This window comes from Fukomys damarensis, unplaced genomic scaffold (assembly GCF_012274545.1).
Source record: "Fukomys damarensis isolate Sample0158 unplaced genomic scaffold, DMR_v1.0_HiC HiC_scaffold_39, whole genome shotgun sequence".
Lineage (NCBI taxonomy): Eukaryota > Metazoa > Chordata > Mammalia > Rodentia > Bathyergidae > Fukomys > Fukomys damarensis.
Window position 1 is genome coordinate 122,582,415 of NW_022900951.1, and position 6,469 is coordinate 122,588,883.

Genomic DNA, 6,469 nt, shown 5'->3' on the forward strand with positions numbered 1-6,469 from the left:
TCAGGGGGATCTACCTCCATGCTCAGCATGGCTCAGGAGAAATAGATCAGCAATGGATGGAGTGCCTCCAGGATGAAGATACTGAGGCAGCCCCTGAGCAAGAAGAAAGAGTAGCTGGATAGTTTCCCATGCACCATAGGTGAGGCTTGGAGCAAGAATGAACTGGTGTGAGGAAAGGGCCCACGAGGAAGAGTGAGGGACAAAACAATGGCAGCAAGTGTAGGTTTGGCGCGATTGAATGTTCATCCCTTCTAAAATCCATGTGGAAATTTAATTTCCACTGCAACATTACTAAGGGAGGGGTATCTTTGAGAAGTGATTCAGCCATGAGGGCTCTGCCCTCATAGGCCAAATTAATGTCACTATCAAGGGTGAGTTGAACACTGGTGATGTAGTTCAGTGGCAGAGCACGTGCTTAACATAGACGAGGCCTGAGTTCAATCTCAGTATCACACAGACACACACAAACACACGTACACACGCACACACACACACTAACACACACCGTGAGTTTGGTACTCTTTCTCCTCCTTTTCTCCTGTCTTCTTCCATGTAAGGACTCTGAAAGAAGGCTGCCACTAGCCCAGTGCCTTGTTTTTGAAACTTCCAGCCTGGAGAACTGAGAAAGTATAAATCTCTGTTCTTTGTGAATTGCTCAGTCTTAAATATTCTGTCCTAGCAAAAACACAACACAGCACAACAAAACAAAAAACCGAAAATACAGACTGTGACAAGGTGCCAGCATGGAAGGAAGATGCTTGTTAATGATCAGGTACACTTGACCCTAGGACTCCAGTGGTAAGTAAAATGAGAGCCCCTGGAGACCTGGCTGAGATCATGTGTCTGCCACCTAGCAAAAAGGGGACCAGAGAAAAGGAGGTAAGTTGATATATAGAAAGAAAAGTCATACATTTTAAATACTTGTGACTAAGACCTGAGATTCACACCTGAGACACAGGTTGGGTTCTTTCAATAGCCACAGCCGTACTGTGCAATATTTAACAGTATATTCACTTTGAGATGAGGAATGTGAAGCTGAGGAAGGACAAGTAATTCACCTAAGATCACAAGGATAGCAAGCAACAGAGCTAGAATTCCAAGCAGGTCTCTGGGTTCAATGGATCTTTCCACAAAGGCACTTCGCTACCCGAGAGCTTAGGGGAAGTGTGCATGTCTGGATCTCCATAAAGCAGGGCTACACTGCAGAGCTTCAGCGGGTCCCTTCCATGTGGCAGAACAACTTCCCAGCCAGGATGATCACCTCAGCCCTGCTAGCCTTTCAACACTCACCTGGCAGAGTTCCCAGAAAAAACAAGGCGATCATTTCATTGCCAAGAAAGGAGTTAGATAACACTCATTTGAGCTCCTTTCACATGGAGTTATTTCTTACTGTATGAAATAAATATGTCAGGCATCAGACCCTTGGTGACAAGAAATCTCCAAGAACATCTTGGATACTGTTTTTGAAAGAAGGCTTAATCCAAAGATTGGTGTGTCATTGGAACAAAGATACTTTAAACCTTTAAGCTTGGAATTGTTTTGGCAGCTAAGCCCTGCACTGCCTCCTGACTGAGACAGGCAGTTCCTCTAATTGATTTATCCCTTCCTAGGCTATTTTACCATGCCATTGTCTCACCTATAACATTGCGCTTTTAGAATCTATCTTTCACTGATTATTTCCCATACTAACGTATATACAAATGATAGATGAAAAATTAATTAAAAGAGACCCAGGATCTGACAGACAGAATCTCAAGCTAATGCACTTATCTGGAAACAAAGAAAATCCTGGTTCCAACATCCACCCTGCTAATTAGAGGCGATGCTAAAATGAGCCCTCCGAGGTGCAGTGCAAGCACTGGAGGGCATGACTGCACTGAGCTTTGCTTGTTTAGTATTGAAAAAGCCCCTGGTAGAGAGCATTTATTTGTAGTTGCATTTACCTTATTCTCAACAAGATTTATACAGCTAGCTAAGCCACAAAATATAAGCACTTTGTAGATTCACATATAGTACATGATGTGATTTTATTTATAAAAATCTCCCTTATGTATGCAAAGAATATTGGATCTTACTTCCTTTCTATGCTTGGAAATCTGGCTGAGCTTATTTAAGCCTGCACTGACTTACCTATAAGCAGGCTCTCATTTGAATGCTTTCACTGCCTAACACTGATAATACAGTTTTTCTTGATTCATTTGGTTTCACTTTGCTTCTTAGTAGGGTATATCATTTTTAGGAATAGATTATCACAGACAAAATAATACAATGCGAGGTTGATAGCCTCAGGGAAATGGTATTGGATGTTTTCTGTAGCTGAGAAGAATCCCGACAGGTGTGGAGGCACAAGACAAACAGCCATAATTGTCACCTTCAGATTAAAGGAGAATGGAGTCAAGTCCTGATTATCCACATTTATTATATTCTCTTTGTGAATTGTTTACATTAATTTTAATGCATTTATCAGCTTCCTACAACTCCACTCGACCTTCTCCCTGTCCAAATTTCATCTATAACTGGAAGAATAAAAATTATTTACATTGTCATTTGCTGGGAATGCTGACCTATGTTAAACCTAAAAACAATATTTTTTTTTGGAAAGTAGGTTAAATGAAAAGGCAAACTAGTCTAACTGATCTAAGGCAGAGGACACTTGCAAAGTCAGGCAGAAATGGATTTGAGTTATTCGGACTTCTTGGGTTAGCTCTACTATGATGCTCCTCCCCTCTACCAGTTATCGAGAGTTGTCCATAATTTCCACTTGGTGTTGAATTATGCACGTATGCGAAGACATAAGCTAAGCAACATGTACATCTCCCATATGGAACTGCTACACAAATTACCCAGCTGATGTTGAAACAGTGAAAATAAGAGGCCAATCTTTCTGGAACGCTAGAAATTACATGAAGCATATAGAATTTAAAAATTAACTTCTAACTTTTTATTTTGCCTATGCTACTCATTGTTCTATTTTTCAAATAAAAGTGGCTGTTGAATATAGAGATTTGGGGTAAAATTCATGACATTTGCATTTTAGAGGGCATAACAAGTGAGTTTCTCAGCACAGATGCACATAAGAACCAAGCAAACTGTTTGTACCATGGCGAACCTAGCAAACCACTCTTCAGATATCTGTGAAAACTTTAAATGCTTTTTCTCAGATTCATTTTGAAATAGGAAAGTGAATCTGTGTATTTGAGGAAAAATACTGATAAGAAAGTGCCATGTATTGTCGCAGTAACTCATTAAGTCTTAAAAAGACTTTACTTGGAGATTAAGCATCCTGTTTTGTAAAATTATACAGGCTTTAAAAGCTAAGGTCATGTTCAACCTGGGGAAACCCAGAAGCTGATGTTGGCTGTGAATTTTTGTTAAATTCTTTCTTGTTATCTCAGTCTTTTTAGTAGTGCATTTAAGTAAATATTCTCAAATAAAATACAGTTAGCCTTTATATTAATGAGGGTAAAGAAGAAAGTTAAACAGAAGAGTTTTTCTATCTTGGTTTCATACAAATTTATGATTGAATATGATTGAAATATCAAGGTTATCTTTTTAGTATCTGTTGACCTTTATGTATAAGTAAATAATGTTATAATTATGTTGTTGTAAAATCATCTTCTTGTTTTTTTCCTTTCTATGCTTGGAAATCTGGCTGAGCTTATTTAAGCCTGCACTGATTTACCTATAAGCAGGCTCTCATTTGAATGCTTTCACTGCCTAACACTGATAGTACAGTTTTTCTTGATTCATTTGGTACTTGTGTCTATCTTATATCTTACTGGAAAAGAGAGAGAACCTGCACAAGATTGATGAAATGTTTTCTTTGCTGACAAGAACAGTGGGTCAAGACATTCAATGTTGAGTTAATCCCTTTGACATAGTGGTCCCAGGTGGATCACAGATTTGAGGCTTCCAGTTGATTTAGAACAACAGGAGTGTAAACCAGTCAGAAACCTGGGCTCCAAGGTAGTCCATGAAACAGCCTGAAAAGATGGAGAGAGCAATGGATGAGGACCATAAACTTGAGGTCAAACCCTGCTGCTTTCAGTAAGATGCCAGGGGACTTGGTAAAAGTCACTTTCCCTCTTTACGCCCATGCTTTTCATCTTCAAAGTAAAAACAATAGCATACCTTCTGTTTCCTAATGTGGATCAAATGAAAGGATTTTGCAAACCCTGAATGCCAGAGAATTGTTCTGGATTCTTATTGAGAAATGCTATTGCTATTCTCCTAAGAGATTGAAGGAGCCATTGGTTTTTTATCTTTATGTCATGAGCAATATATGATTTGTTGTTTAATAGGTATAGAATGTTTATATTCCACTAGGATGCCAGCTGGTATCGTTTACACTGGCGTCAAAACAGATAAATAAGGAGATAGATCATATTAGAACAAATAATGGGAGGGTTAGTAAGTGTTACATGTTAATGCTTATGACTAAATCAGTTTCCATACCCAATTATTCAGCTGGGATTTTATGAAAATGATTTGTTTTCTTTGAATTCTATTTGGATGTACTGTTTCTCAATCCAAATTTCCTTGTCTTGAAAACCCCACGAGCCCAAAACAGTCTTTACAATTCAATTTCTAGAACATGCAGTGTGTTCTGGGTATTATCAATTGGTGACACTCAAGAAAGAAGCAAGTCATTTTCTGCACTCATTTTTTTTTTCAGGGACACAATGTCAAAGTGATATTCTCAGTCCCTTGATCACTCAGGTCGGACAATGTCACTGTCCCTAAGCACTGAGCAATCAGCAGAAGACTCCAGTTATGTAGGCTGTGCCTTGGGTAGAAACTTCCAACACTCAGAATAAACACCCTATGACACCTTTACAAATACCAGTGCATGTGGACGCAGCTTTGTGTCCCTTCCATATGCCACACCAGACGTAACAGACTGGTGAAATGATCAAACCTTTTAAACTCTATATCTCAGTTACAGTATGTGGTCGTAACATGTCAGTGACAACTGCTGTTATTTTGGAAGCACTTGTACTTGAGGTATCCTCAGATATCTACTAGAACTGTTAGTGGTAACTATTTTGGAACCATTGGCAGACACTGATGGGAGGCAAATGTAACAGCCATTTTCAATTCCCTTCTCCACATCTGCATGTAGATACTGGAAAGCAAGGTACTTGTAGCTAGATTTAGTCAAAACATGTTGAGGGCTTGGGGAAATGCTTGTGGTTTGCTGATAGCGGGGCACATGTCTTCTCCTTTTCATTCTTCCTCCTTAGATGCAGGTATAATGTCTAAAGCCACAGCAGCCTTCTTGTGACTGTGAGGTGATAAGACCTCTCCATCACTGCTGAAAACCAAAGCAAAAGCAAAATGAACAAAAGGCAAACCAAAAACAAGCAAACGAAAACCCCTGTCAATGGAGAAAAGGAGGGAAATGGAAAGGGCCTAAATTCTTGAAGAAATCATAATACTATCTTCCCAACTATGGGATGGCTTACTTGACACTTAGTTTAAGTTGATAGTAAATATGGTGTAGTTTCAAAGAGCGTTTGATAGCTATTAGTGACTTACAGTCAAAAACATTCCCCCAAAATATAAAACACAATATTGCTTGACAATTTTAGATAGCTGGAGAACACTTTTCCCTATAAACATCCATGACTTCTTTCCCTCGGGTTGCCAGGGCAAAACCTAAATAAAGTAAAATAGAAGGAGGCATCTGACAGTAGAATTTTTCATTAGCCATTATTTTGATATTTAAATTTTTAATAGTCCAATACTATTGGTCAGTCATCCCACCCAAATTTGAATCCTTATATTTTATTCTCTATTGAATTATAGAAATATTTTGCTGTTTAATCCCTTCTACAGAAGGGAATAAATTTAGACTCCCATAAGCTCAAAGAGAAAGCATCCTTAAATCTATTGTTAAAAGTAAACATAAACAGACTTTCAGTAGCTGACAACAGTGGCTATAGTTCAACTAGCTGCCTCCTAATACTGCCTATGAAAATAAAAAATAAAACAGAAGCAAAAAGGGAGTCTACAGGAAAATTATACCATCACCGTAGTGTGAAGAGAAAGAATAACCAAACTTTACAATAACTCTAAGAGAAAAGTAAATTCCCAGAGTGTGATTGCTCATAGTCCTGTTCCATGTCAGGTTCTGGGGCAAGCAAAGACAGAAGAAACACTCAGTGAAAACAAAACAGCGAACTATCGCTAAATTTATTGTCAATATACTGCCAAAAAGACTAAGTTCACTCAGCACAAAAGTACAAAAAAAGTTTCTAAAAATATGGGAACATGAACCACGAGGAAAGGACTCATAGATTATGCATGATTTTTTTCTCATTTAGTTTATTGGTACATCTTAGGTATGCAGTACAGTTACATTTATCATTGGGATCTTGTAACTTTACATGACAGGTCTTAGTTCTTATTTTTCCCCATTCCCCTGCCCTCCCTTCACCCCCTCCACCCTCCCCTATTCCAAGACTTT